At 30.2% G+C, this 15,338-nt stretch overlaps 2 pseudogenes across 1 annotated transcript; both read left to right on the top strand.

Annotated features, from left to right (window-relative positions):
* Positions 1 to 5,596: 5,596 nt before the first annotated feature.
* Positions 5,597 to 8,248, top strand: LOC149885953 (zinc finger MYM-type protein 1-like; annotated as a pseudogene). Its single transcript, XR_016454574.1, has one exon. The product of XR_016454574.1 is annotated as a zinc finger MYM-type protein 1-like (transcript).
* On the top strand, positions 5,629 to 7,052 carry LOC145191496 (zinc finger MYM-type protein 1-like; annotated as a pseudogene).
* Positions 8,249 to 15,338: the final 7,090 nt, after the last annotated feature.

Here is a 15,338-nt window from a genome sequence, read left to right as displayed (position 1 = left end):
TACAGTTTTATTTTATCTGTAAATTATAAACGTAGTTTTGCAAGATTTGCAATTGGCAAACTTTGTGGGAACTATACGGGTTACCCAGCGGGCATACCCATATGGGCCCCAGAGGAAAACCGCGGCCAAGATCCGGCGGGTTCCCGATGGATTTCCCATATGGGTCCCAGTTGCAAACCCAAATGGGCCCCTTACGGTTTTAAAGTACGGGATTTTACTGGGACCCATACGGGATACCCAGCGGGCTTACCCATATGGGCCCCATATGGAAACCGCGGCCAAGATCCGACGGGATACCGTTGGTCTTCCCATACGGGACCCAGTTGCGTACCCGTATGGGCCCCGTACGGTACCCGTCTGTCAATGTTGGCTGGGTTGTAGTATCTTTATCGAGCAAAAAGTTATTGTAACATTCCTTTAAATGCGTCGAGTGAGCCACAGGTGATATCGAGTGAGGTATAGATGGATTTTGGTTCCCATTATGTAAAAGAACACCTACAAATAGAACTGTCTTTAAACAATCGCCAGGTTCAAGGTTCTTGCAAGAATTTAAATTTTACAAAAATACCATTAACATTCAGGTGGAACAACAAGCTATCCGATACTTCGTAAAACTAAGAAAAAGTCTGATGATGATTCGGATAGTTTGTAAAAAAAATCCTGCTATGCTAAATCCAATATTTTCCAATTTTTTCAGCCTAAATGTCAATATTTCGACTCCAGACTTTGACAAACCCAGGTCTCCCACCAAAAAGTCTATTTAGCTTTGGTTAGGAAAATGTGGCTGTTCAGAATGTGATGGACAACACTTTAGGTTAATCTGCAGAATTACCTTTGTCAGACAAATGCGATAATGAGGTTAAGGGAATGGGAACTGGCTGCTGATCATTACGTGGAATTAGAGCAATTAACAACAGAATATCAGGACATGTTAGCCTCAATTTATCCATAATTATCTTAAATCTTGATATATCGATCATATAGAAGTAGCAGTCTATAGTGTGGTTCGTTGATTCTCTCCAAACGCGAGGAATCAAAAATGACATGCTTTTCTGATCTCCCGTAGCCACCCCTCCAAAACTGATCTTTAAGTATCACAGGACAGATGAGGAAATCTTTTCTTGTCCTGATCATCTATTTGGATAGCAAATTACACAGCATATCCGGTCCACAGTTTGGTCCCACGCAATAATTGATGTTTTGGATGTTTTAGTCCAATATAATAGCGGGCAAATGTTAAGTATTTTTAGAAGGTGCCATAATTATATTAAGCAAAACTTAAAACAGAAAAGTCGAGACGTTACTAAAATAGTTTCATGAAAAAAAATTTTAATCAAAAAATAAAAAGAACTAAAATGCATATATAAAGCAAATTCAGTGAATCAAATAAACCTCAATAGCAAAACAAAAAACAAAAACGGGAGACGCTAGACAAAAAGCTGATGTGATATTTGAATTCAGAGGGTTAGATTTACTGAAGAAAGAAATTTCCTATAAAAGTAACTTAACTAATTTTCTGTTGTGTAATCGATTAAGTGCTTCTCGAAATACTTCTTCATTACAAACATGCAATACGTGTAACGTAACGCACAGTGAAAACTCAATAAAACTTGATAAAAATTGTAAATAAACATATTATATGTGAAAATGATAGTTTTTTGGGTCAAAGAATTCAAATTTATTAAATAAATTATTCTTTAAGCGCACCTTTGACGCGTATATTGTGTGCATACGAGTTCACGCTCTCGTAAGGTTTGGCTGCACGCGTAAAAAATAATTTTAATTAAAATTTTAGAATTTCTAAGCCAATACACAACATTTTGGTTCATTATTCTACTTGATATTTGCATGCTTCTGACAGAATTGTCATCATTTATTTCAGCTGCTACTTTTGGTATTGTCATGCCATCTATATAAACACAGCTTTAGCAATATTAATGGTAGCAGCTGAAATCAGAGGAAAAAAAATTTTAGGATAGTATTTCACTTTTTCCCCTGAAAGATCATGCAAGAAGGGGATAAGTATGTGTACAAGGTCTAGGTTTTTGATCATTTAATATTGTTTATCGCTGAGGTCAGTATTCACTTTTAAATCAAGAGCTTGCTTTACACTCATATTTAAAGAAGAGGTTCCAAAGTGTCTTTTCTTTTTTATATCTCTAAAAAATTTGACTTTTATTAAAATGTGTATTTCTTGCAGATACTAAAAATAGAGCATAATGTTTATGGGGTTCTCCAGAACCAAAGTGGCTTCTTTTATTGGTTATAAGATTTTCTAGAAGCCATTGATTTTTTTTTCTATAAATGAATCATAATTTCTAGACATTGTTTTAATTTTTTTCTTCACTTTTGAAATAAATGTAGCTAAAGTAGCCTTTACTATATTTATGTTCTCTTTGCTTATTTCTTCAGCTTTATTTGAGTATAAGTAAATCCTTCCATATAAGTAATTATAAGTAAATCCTTCCATAATCCTAATATCCTAATTCACGTAAATTCGGGATAAGATCTAATCTTTTTATTGTTATTGTTTTTAAAAATCACCAAGTTAATAAAATCATTAACATATATCAGAAACATTTTTGAGTACTTTTATAATTTTCACTTTAAACAGTTTAACATTTTATGTTATTATTTCTTTGACAATTATCACATTACGTTTCCTATAATGTTTAAGTAAATAATGTTACTTGTATATTACAGGAAATACTGAAGTTGTTAAGTAAAGCCATTTCAAATACGTAATACTTATCGAATAATAAATCACTGTTCAAAATTAACAATAAACATTTTAACAAACTTTTAAGTAGCATACGATGACAAAACTATGTTACTTGAAACTATATTTGATATGTTGAAACAAGTTAAACAAATAAAAAAAATCAAGTAAAGTGTTAGTTAACTGAAAAAAAATGTATCTCCTTGGAACTCGGTGGAACATTTTTTAGCTCATATTTAAAACAAAAAAGTATGTATATATTCTATATTATTTTAGAAAATTCTTCTAATTTGAACAAAAAAAATCAGATTGCAATTTTTTTTTCAATATATTTGAAATATGTAAAGTTAAAAGATTATCGTAAAAGTAATTGTAGACTTTAATTTTAAGATTAAAAGGTCTCCATTTTTACTAAAGGAAAATCTCTTATTTTTCAGATTTCTTTGAAAATAATATTAAAATTTTTAACTTCTTTTAACCATAAAAAATAAAATATAAGTTTTATGAAAAAACTGTTTTTACTTTTCAAATAAGTAATCATTGTAATTTATTATTATTAAAAAAGGGCACAATACTTACAAAATTGTTGTGAGGGGTTTATTGCCATTTTTTTGCTGTTTTGAGTCACTGTGCAACGCCTATAATACAACATCCGGTTGTTTACTTACAAATTAACAAAATTAATTTGACTTGAGAAAAACTTTTTTTACATGCCTCTTAGCTTTTTCGAAAACTTTTAAGTAGTTAAAATTTAGTAAGATTAATGTGTTTACTTTACAGCGGTGCAAAAAATATTAGAATTTTCATTGATTTCTCTGGCTAATGCATGATGGGATTTAAGTAGATAAAGTTTGTAACAGTGTTTTGTTTACTAATGTTGATATTTACTTATAGAAAATTTTAAAAAATCGTGCGATTTTAACCAGTTTATCAAAAGCTTTGAAATTTTGAGGCAAATCTGTTTTCCAAAAATGTGCAGGCTGTCTGAAGATGCCCCACTTGATCTAAAAACCCTAAATACAAAAACTTTTGAATTTAGGACAATTTTTAGATCCCCCACAAAACATTGGAAGTTATAATAACGGATTGCACAAGTGTTGCGCAACTTTTTTATTCACTAATAGTTATAGTTACTTAGTGGGGTTTACACAATTTTTAACCATTAGAAATCAGTTATACAAAATTGTATTAATTTATAGTTACTTAGTGGGGTTTACACAATTTAATTATTAACCATTAGAAATCAGTTATACAAAATTGTATTAGTTTATAATTACTTAGTGGGGTTTACACAATTTAATTATTAACCATTAGAAATCAGTTATACAAAATTGTATTAGTTTATAATTACTTAGTGGGGTTTACACAATTTAATTATTAACCATTAGAAATCAGTTATACAAAATTGTATTAATTTACGACTATTTGTACATATCCCACAAAAGATTTTTTGAAATGTTAATAAATATACAATTAATAACGTCACTGAAATTTTATTTGTTTGTTTGTTGAAAACTAATTTGAATTGATTTCTTTGAGAAATATGCACCTTTAAAGCTGTTTCGATGCTTTTCCACAACTTTAGCAAATTGTTCTCTCTCTACTTGATCAAAGCATTTGTCTTTGATGTCTCCTATGATACCTTGATACCTTGCTCAGCAATACCGTTGACACAAGTAAGATTGCATAAAAATTTTTTTGCGGCGTTTAAGTCCTCGAAATTGTTCTAATGTTCTGATGGAACCTTTAGCCATTCTTGGGGTCTATTTAATTTTAACAAATGAAAAAGCAACCATGGCTTTTCGCCGATAAAAGACGATAAAAAAGGGTTTTTCTACGTCGCGCTAAATAATAATCGGAGTCTTCGGTTTATATGGAGTAAATACTTTAGGTCTTGTTAAGTTTATAAGTTTTTGACCCGTCATATTCTTTTTTGCATAACTCATAGAGTCGTTGAACAAGGAAAAGACTACTAGCTCCTAAGATGATGATGGTTTCCTCTCCACTTTCAAGGTCGATTGATTTAAATTTCCTCATTAAATAAAAGAAATGCAGGTCATTAGCTGGAGCAGCAGAGGTAATAACGGATTGAAGAAAGTACTTTTACGCAAAATAGTACTTTTACAAATGTACTCAGCCATCCTCCACGGTCGTTCAGAGGTGACAAGTTATTATACGCAAGCGCAGTAGTAACTTTAAAAAAGTCAAATTTTAATAATGGCTACGGTCCGTAGCAACGAGTTTTTTTATTTAGTTGACTGATTATTTATAAATTTTTCCATATAAATCAACATTTTAAACTCTTTCTAAAACTAATATCATAATAAGCATATCTCAGTTGCATAAGAACAGTGCCGGCCTTAGAGGGGGGCAAGGCTGGGCGCCGCCCAAGGGCGCCAGGAAACTGGGGCGCCAAACGTTGTATGCAAACTTCAACAATATAATAAATAGAAAAAATAAGTCTACCTAAATTTTTTCGAATGTTTGTTTTTTTTATAAAAATATTTTCTTTAAATAATTTATTTATTGTATTATTACACTGTTAAAAATTCTTTATGCAAAATTAATAATTTTGCTAAAAAGTGTTTCAATCATAGCATATATTTTGTGACTTAAATTCATTTTTGTACTTGTATCTTTCTCGGCGCCAATTATTTTGCGTTCCATCTATTTAAAGTTTGAATTTTAAACGTTATTTTCGGTACGAGTTGCGAGCGGGTTGTTTATTAATTTGTAGAAGAAATTTAAAGTTGTATTTGTGATTCAAATTCAGTTTTTGTCAAGTTTTCAAATTTTGCGGTAATAAAAAGGAGGTAAGTATAAATAAGGAAATTGTTTATGAATTATTAGCTTGCGAGTAATTTTTTATTTCAAAATTTTAGACAAATAGAAACTGTCAGCAGCAATCAATGGAGAGTACTCATAATAAAGAAAAAAATGTTTTTAAAACTCATAATAATAAGAAACCATCTGGTGCTCAATACAGAAAACGTAAAGCAGAAAAAGTTGATAATTTGAAGAAAAATTATAAAAAACTTGAAAATTATTTTACATCGGAAAATAGTGATTGTAATAAAATAAAGGAAGGAGAAAATGTTGCGCATATATTTAGTGATACATCAACCAGCGATGAAGAAGACGGAATAGTATTAGTTGGAAATGTTCACTACGATGAAAAAGATATCGATAACGAAAATGATGATGGCCAAGATGGTGATGTAAATGATCGCACCAAAGAAACAGCAATCGATTACTCAGACTGTGGCCAATTCATCGCAACATTCAATTTGTTGATTATGTAATTAATATAGGTGCAATATTTGGACACATATCCACGCGGTAATAAAAGACGACATTTTTCAAATGCTTATTACAGCCGAAAACTTTCAAATGGTGAGGTTATATCACGACGTTGGCTTGTGTACTCAGTTTCTAAAGATGCGGTACTTTGTTTTTGCTGCAAACTTTTTGATTTCAACATGAATTTAAAGTTAAACGGAAATGGATTCAATAAATGGAAGAATTTAATAGAAGCATTAAAAAATTCACGAAAATAGTAAGTCACACAGAAATGCTTATCAACTATGGATTGAGACAGAAATACGAATGAAAGCTGGTGAAACTATTGATAAACAAGAACAAAAGCAAATCGAAAAGGAGAGTTTAAGGTGGCGAAGTGTTCTTGAACGATTGATGAACATTACTTTATACTTGGCAACAAACAATATGTCCTTCAGAGGTTCTTCTGATAAATTGTATACAGTTAATAACGACAAATTTTTAGGGTTGGTACAATTACTCGCTAAATTTGATCCTATCATGTTAAACCACGTCACGCTAGCTCTTAAAGGAGAGATTTCTGATCATTACTGTGGAACAACCATTCAAAATGAAATGATAGATATAATGGCATCAAAATTAACCAACATAATTATATCCAAAGCTCTAAAAAGTACATATTATTCTATTATTGCTGACTGCACTCCTGACGTATCTCACAAAGAACAGCTCTCGCTTACGATTAGAATTGTAAATATATCAGAATATCCTATACAAATAAATGAACACTTTCTTGGGTTTTTTCAATGTTAACGTCACGACAGGTCTTGGTTTAACAGAAATCATAATTGGAGCTTTAAAAGATTTTGGTCTGAATATAAGCTTTTGTCGAGGGCAAGGTTACGATAACGGTGCAAATATGAAAGGTAAAAAGATAGGTCTACAAAAGCGAATATTAGATTTGAATCCTTTGGCTTTTTACCTTCCATGTGGAAGTCATTCTCTCAATTTGGTTATTTGTGACGCAGCGCAGTCTTCACTAAATTCCAATTAACGTTTTTGGCATAATACAAAGATTATTCACATTATTTTCTGCATCAACTTCACGCTGGAATGTTTTACTTAGTCATACAACAAACTTCACTCTTAAACGATTATGCGACACTCGTTGGGAAGCCAAAATTGAGAGCCTCAAAGCCATCCGATACCAAATAAGCAGCGTACATGATGCTTTAATTACTATATATGAAACTGAAACCAAAACTCCCGATATTGCACACGAAGCGCAAACATTAGCAGAACAATTAAAAGACTATAGTTTCTTAGTTTCTTTAATTGCATGGTACAATATACTGTTCCCAATAAACGTTGTTAGTAAAGCAATGCAAGCCAAAGACATGGATATAATACAGTGCGCTGAAATGTTGAAAAAATGCATGACATTTTTGGAAAATTACAGAACGTTTTGCTTTAAACAAACAACGATTGATGCCAAAGAGTTAGCTGAAGATTTAAACATCGATCCAATATTTAAGCCGCTTAAAAGAGTGCGACGAGTGAAACGTCATTATGATGAAAATGCTGCTGACGAACCAATTCAAAATCCCGAGAAGAAACTTGAAGTGACATTTTTTAACCCTTTATTAGATACATGTCTGTCGTCAATAAATGAAAGATTTGAACAACTTAATGAATATGTAAGTATATGGAGCTTTTTATTTAATTTGGATAATTTGCCCATCAAGAATGAACTTTTAAAATTGTGTAAACAATTACAAGAAAATTTAACTGTAAATGCAAAATCAGAAATTGATGGTGCTTTGCTATGCGACGAACTAATAAGTGTGCAGTTTTTTGTTAAAGATAAATTAAGCAATGTTGAAAATGAAATAAATACAAAAGAGATGACACCACTTTTTGTACTGAACTTTATTAAAAATATTGTCTACAAGAGTTTTATTCAAATACATGGATTGTTCTGCGCATTCTTCTTACAATACCTGTTACTGTTGCTAGTGGAGAACGTAGTTTTTCTAAACTGAAGTTAATCAAAACATATTTAAGAAATACCATGTTGCAAGATCGACTTAATTCTCTATCTATGTTATCAATCGAGCAAGAAATAGATGAAAATTTAGATTTTTCTAGTTTGATAAGAGATTTCGTGGACAAAAAAAGCTAGAAAAGTTACATTTTAAAATTTAATAACTCTTGTTTATATAGTTAGAGGATTATTATGTTTAATAAAAACATTTGTTATTTTAAAAGCAGCGTTGCGTTGTCTATTTATTTAGTCACTCATTTCTATAAACCCATATCATGAAAAGTCTAAGTTTATAACTTTAATAAAAAATTAATTAAATAAGAAACTTGATGCACAATATGGATCTCTTTGCATTAAACTATATATTCCCTTTAGCACTCTTGTTCATCATTTTAGAGCATTGGTCTCGTTGTTAATGGTAACAACCCACCCATATATACCTAGGGGCGCGTTCACAAGTTTTGCCCAACCTGTCAAAAAAGCTAAGGCCGACGCTGCATAAGAAAATGATTCAATAAGATAAAGATTATATCAAAAAGTTTAAAGTTGCGCTTTTCTAAGTAAATTAACATTCTTGAATATGCTGATTTGTTTACACTTTTAAAAATATATTATCTAATTTTCTGAGCGTAGAAATTAAATAATTTTTTTTTTAAATTCAGATGAGTTTTTATAGTATTTAACACTTTTATCAGATCTTAGCACTCAATTTTTTCTTCTTGTAAATAAACACACAAACACACACACACAGATATATATGTACACACATAAATACATACATTACATACATACATACATTTTTTCTTTTACATTTTGATATTTTTTACCTTCTGAATTGGGTTTGATTGCTATTGGTTTGCTTAGGCAAACCAATAGCAAGATTTGCTTAGTTTTTCAGGTGTTTTTTTTTAATTTTAATTACTTCTCTTCTCACTCCTAACTCTTACAGGTTTATTTACTTTTGTTTTGTATTCATAATTAGTCTCTTTATTCTTTGTTATTACAATAAAAATTTGTGTGCTATTTTAGGATCAAGGACATATATTGATGCAATGTTTTCAGCTGTTTGGCAACTTTTTACTCATCAACTTTAAAGATTAAATTTTTTTAAAATTAGCTTGAAGTTTCCTTGAGTTAAAATTTTGGTCAAATTAGATTAAAAATGTGCTCTAAACAGAGTGGTTAATTTTTTCTTTAACACTTTCAACATTTTTCACTGAATTATGTGATTAGCCTTTTTTTTTTTTTTTTTTAATGTTTGACATGATACAAGAACTTTCATTATACTTTTAAAATACAAAAATGTTTTTCAAACATTTCCAAAATATATTTGTATATATAAACATGATAAAACAAGTTTATCTTTTAACACAAGAAATATAAGCCAAAATTTTATCTTTTACCCATTTATATATGTTTATAATTATTTTTGATTTTATCGTAAAAATATAAAGGACTTATGAAGTAAAATAAAATCAGGATTATAGACACATATATTATAAACAAAAATATCTAGAAATAATTTGATAAAATATGATACAAAAAGAAAGAACAATTAATACTTCGTATGTCCGCCTTTTGCGTTGATCACAGAAGCGAATCTCCTGGGAATTGATTCATATAAATTTGTAATGAAATTTTGTGGAATATTGTCCCACTCTCTTTTTAATATTCGAAAACATTCTTCGACATTTTTGGGGTTATATTCAGCCTTTTTTATCCAAATAATCCCAAATATGTTCAATAATGTTCAACTCTGGACTTTGAGGAGGCCAGTTCATTACTTCGAGAACTCCCTCCTCACACATGTCCTGTAAATATTTTTTGGCCACTCGTGAACAATGTTTGGGATCATTGTCTTGCTGTAGAATGAAATTATTACAAATTAGTCTCATTCCAGATGGTATTGCATAATGTCTTAAAATTTCTTTATACTGTTCTCCTGTCAGTTTGCCATCAATTCTGATTAAATCACCTACTCCAGATGATAAAATACAACCCCAAACTAAAACAGAACCTCCCCCATGCTTTATTGTTGGATGTAGACAATCAGGGCGATAAGCCTCTCCTACCCTTCTTCTTACATACTGTCGTCTTCTGCTACCGAACAATTCAAAGTTTGATTCATCTGTGTATAGTACACGGTTTAACATTCCTTGCGTCCAATTATTATGCTGTTTTGCATATTTAAGTCTTTTTTCTTTATTGCCACAACCTAGTAAAGGCTTTCGAACTGCAACACACCCTCTTAACCCAGCTTTTAGCAAATGTCGTCGAATGCAAGATGAGGAAACATTTGTCCAAGTCGCAGCCTAAATATCTTGGGCTAGTTCACTGGAGATTTTTTTCCGATTTTGCAGAGACACATTTTTAAAATACTTTATGTCATGTTTTGTAAGCTTTGGAGGTCTTCCACTTTGAGTTTTATCCTCAAGAGATCCCGTGTTTTTAAATTTTTTTATAATTTCTCTAATGGCTGTCCTTGAATATTTTGTTTTTTGGACAATTTCTCGATGAGAATAACCTTCTTCATGAAGCACGATAATTTTTTTACGTTCCAGTAGTGGAATTTTACCCCTTTAATTACTTAAATAACAATAAAAATAATAATGCAAAAGAAAAAAAAAACCAAAAAACAAAAAAAAACAATGTAAATTAGGAGAAGTTTCGCTCTTAAAAAAACAAAAAAATAAGATTAAACACACAGTATATATGAAATATCTTTGTAAACTGTACTATCATCTAATATGAAGCCTTCACAGCAATAAATAAACAAAAATGCAAGAGCAAACTAAAACAAACGAGCTGAAACGAATTGGGTTTAGGTCAGCATACAATAAAAATAAACATGTTAGATATCTAAATATAATAATCTAATTAAAATTTTGAAAAATATTGCTTTTGTTTGTTAAAATAGTGTTTAGTATTGTTTGAAGTTAGACATTATTTTATATAAAAAAATAATCGGAAGCTATTATTCAAAATCTGTTAAAAAAACACGAGTTTTAATAAGTGGGCTAAAACTTATTCACAGTACTGTGTGTATATATATACACAGTACTGTGTGTGTATATATATACACAGTACTGTGTGTGTATATATATATATAGTGGACGAATGAAAAGTTGCCAAAAAGCAGATTGCAAAAAAACCTGGAAGAGTAAGGGGTTTCCTGCTGTTGGTTTGTTTAAGCCTCTGCTTAAGCTAACAAACTACCATTTCATCAAAATATATACTAACATTAATGGCAATGAGAAAATAAATGATATCAAACTGCGACAAAAAACTTTTTTTCATTAAATGGTTTTGACAAGGCTATGTGGGTGTTTTCCCTCATCATAGTTATGCCTTTGCCACAGTAATCTTGGTTTTCTAGTTTGGTAATGTAGAGACAGTTATTGAGAATATAACTACATCTAATTAGATAATACAGCTGTTTTATTGACAAAAAAATGCTTATTAAAAAAAATGCCTTAATTTAAATTAGAAATGTTGTTGTTAAATAAATAAATGATGATGATGATGATGATGATGATGATGATGATGATGATGATGATGATGATGATGATGAAACCAAATTAGATGCAAATGAGAATATTGATGATGATAATGATAGGGCTGATTGTGGTAATAATAATGATTTATCAAGGCAGATGCACTTATGATTAATATCTAAATCATATTCTTTGATTGAATTAAACTTTTTTTTACATATACATGCAACAGTCAACATAATTAAAAGAGAATTTGTTTTAATACTGAAAATCAAATCTTCAGGTAAAATAAGCTGTTTATATTTTGGACATAATGTTCCATTGAGTTGGTTAACCTTTATATTTTCCACAAGACAGAAAATACAAAATAAGTGTTCACATTTTTTTAGAGTTGCTGGTTGTTTTGGTATTTTACCATAAAAATTACACTGGTAAAGCTGTAAATGAGGGTTGATTTCTTTTTTTAGTTCTTCGATATCTATTTCCAAGTCATGTGCTGTCACAATGCTTTTTTTAATGGTAGCAATCATGGAAGATGACCACACTTTTTTACCAATACCAGGGCAACCAATAACCTTTTTATTTAAAACATTTAAACTTTTACTGAATTTTTCTAACTGCTTACAACAATAGCATTCATCACAATGAGTTCTCCAGTTGATATTTAAAAGAAGTGTTGTTGATTTCATTCTTTTGATCATATTATTTTTGGTATCATAACGTTTTGAAAATTTTTAGATGAGTGTACATTCTCTAAATCTGACAACATGACATGGAATACATATTTCAATGTTACTTTTTTGGTTTATTCTAATATGATACTTTTTTTTTCCCAACCAAATATCCACAGACCCTGTAAATAAGATACAAATTTTTGTAATGGGTTTTCATCTAAAAATAATAAAACTTTCTGGATAGTTCTTGTGAATAACCATCAAACTTAACCACATGAATTATGTAGTGTTTATATTCATGAAGTAAATAAATCTAATAAATCAATAAAAAACTTCATATAAAGTAAAAGATTTTATTTAAAATTATTAGAAACATTTAGTCAAATTTTTTACATAAGGACAATTTTTATTTCACAAACGATATAAATAAAATGTTATCAATTTAGGACAATGGTTAGATGTAAATTTTGAACAAGAAAAAAAACTGAGTGCTAAGATTTTTTATAAGTAATAAAAAGTTAAAAGATTCATATAAGTAAAAGTAGAAAAACTTTTAAGTTTTACCGCTCAAAAAAAATGTAAAAAGACTTCCAAATTTGTAAACAAATCAAAGAAAAAATTTTTTTAGGTAGATCCTCTTCAATCATAAAATAATATTCCCCTTTCATTTTACTTACTTCTTAATAAAATTAAGTTACCGAGACATTACTAACAGTCTAAAAGCTGGTTATCAACGTAGACGATTTTAAAAAACGTGATAAGTAATGAAAAATTGGTCGCTAAGTAAAAATTCATTCTGTAACGAAGGTCCATAGCAATTTTGAAAGTTCTAAAATTTTCATAATCCAACTGCGCTTGCGCACAATAACCTGTCGCTTATTAACAGAGTTTGAACGACCGTGCCTCTCAACCTTTCTTGCTTCTTCATCAGTAAGTTCAAAAGTACAAGATAGTAGGAATATTTTTGTATAATAAATGGCTTTTGACATCCACCTTGCATGATGATCAGAATCAGCATACCGAATGCGGAAACCTCTTTTAATATGTCCACAGAAAAAAATAGAGTGAGCTCCACTAGTTCGCGATAGTCCTCACGAGAAAATGTTTTTCTCTCCAAGCAATCCATTGCCCATTTCTTTACTTCAAGTGCTTGTTGAAATAAAAAACTATTTTGATCACGAGGCCAGTCCCACACTCTCAGTTCTTTTATATTCTTGTTGAGCTTATGAAATTCTTCTTTAAACCTTTGAAACAACTAAACTCTTGATGATTTGTTCAGGCCACAAATAGCATTGGATGTTGCTTTTATAAAGAGCTCTGGAATATGATGTCTACATTCAAGTTGGAGTAGAGAATGACCTATTTGCTTCTCAATTAGAATTATATGCTCCACTCTTTGCAGATGTTGTACCATAGACAAGTGCAACAACAGATGCTTTTAATTGCCATTTATCAACTAGGTTCATCACTGAATAAAATTGCTTTTGAACAGTCTCGTCAGCAACTTTTGGAGTACAAAGCAATTTAGGATGTGGCCCTGCATACACAGCAAGTCGTTATTCCTTTTTTCCAGTAGCTTGCTTGAATGTATTTCTATCCCAATGAATTTCCAAATATTCAGGTGGAATCCAAGTATCTTCTATTAACTTAGCTTCTTCAACTCTGTTAGCTGAGTTTGCTCTATCAACTGTGATGATTTAGAAAGTATAACATCATTTAAAGCTGCTCCACCTAATTTTAAAGTCTTTCCCAAAATAAGTAGCTGTTGTCTTTCACTAATACCGGATCCATTAGCAACTGTACACGTTTCTTTTAATAGTTCTCTTTTTGAAATTTTCATCGTTGTCGCTGATTTGCAATGATATTTTTTTTCTCTTTCACTGAAAAACTTTTTTTTCAGTGAAATAAGAAAGTTAAATTTTCCTGGTCTACAAATACTTTAAAGTGTCAAAGACAAAAGTTCAAATAAGATTGGAAAAATTTTGTTTGTAAATAAGAATTGGATTGCAGTTTGTTAACTAATATCTGTTTGAGATAAACATCTGCAAAATATCCTACCAAGTTCAAAGCATTGATTGGAAGGTAATACTTCCAATAAGTTGGCTAAAAAATAGACAGCTTTAAGCTGTTTTTTTACTTTCTTTGATGAAACATGAAATCTGCCTTTGAATTTTGAACCAGTTTATGATAGAACATAAAAAGAAATTTCATGATTGTAGTAAAGTAATTGTAATAAACCCTACTCAACCCTTAAAAGCCCTCCCTAAAAACTAAATTCCTAAAAACTCCTTTTTTAATGTGTGAGTAGTATTAGACAATATCAAACTTCATCAACAGATTTCAAATTTCATTAAAAAAGTTTTCCTCGTTTAAAATTTACGACCATTTAAAGATAGCTAAGGAGGTAAATGGAAGGGGGGACTTAAACTTTTGCATAGCCAAATCTTAAATAAATAGTGTTTCTTTGACGAAACTTGAAATCTGTCCGTGAACTTTGATCCAGTTTATGATAGAGCATAAAAAGAAATTTTATGGTGGTAGAAGACGTAGTTCTAAGAAAGAGGCTATAAGGGGTCGGGGCAGGATTGAGTTAGCTTCAATTACATTAAGTTTTTGCAAGTCATCCTCATTCGACATCAGTATCAACATTCTAGAAATTTTTAGTAGGTCCCATGCTTCTTAGTTACCTATTTTGAACAATAAAATTTCTGGGCATTTAAAATAAATTTCCCACAGGAATTTTTTAGTTTTCTCTCTAATGAAAAAAAGTTGTTTTTTTGATTTTTGAAATGAGGAGTTTTTTCTGATTACAAAAAATATTTCCTGGAAATGTTGCAACGTCTTAGAGTATGTTCCAATGCATCGTGTCTTAGCTTCTTCGAAAGCATTTACATTAACTGAAACCAATTGGAAATTTTTTGTGTTAAGCTCCTCCGTCAAATCCTTAAGGACGATGTTATAACTTAAGAACTTAGATAAAAATATTTAATTATGAAATATTTGATTATGAAATATTTAATTATGAAATAGACTTAAGAAATGAAACGTAAATTTAAATAACTTTCATCAAAATAAGTAACAAAAGTAAATAAAAAAGTAAAAAAATAAACGGAACATTTATAATTAGA

This window comes from Hydra viridissima, unplaced genomic scaffold (assembly GCF_058129835.1).
Source record: "Hydra viridissima isolate aposymbiotic clone 2 unplaced genomic scaffold, HvirCarnegie_v1 scaffold_7, whole genome shotgun sequence".
Taxonomy (NCBI): Eukaryota; Metazoa; Cnidaria; class Hydrozoa; order Anthoathecata; family Hydridae; genus Hydra; species Hydra viridissima.
The sequence above is the reverse complement of the archived record's forward strand: the minus strand, read 5'-3'. Positions and strand labels throughout refer to the sequence as shown.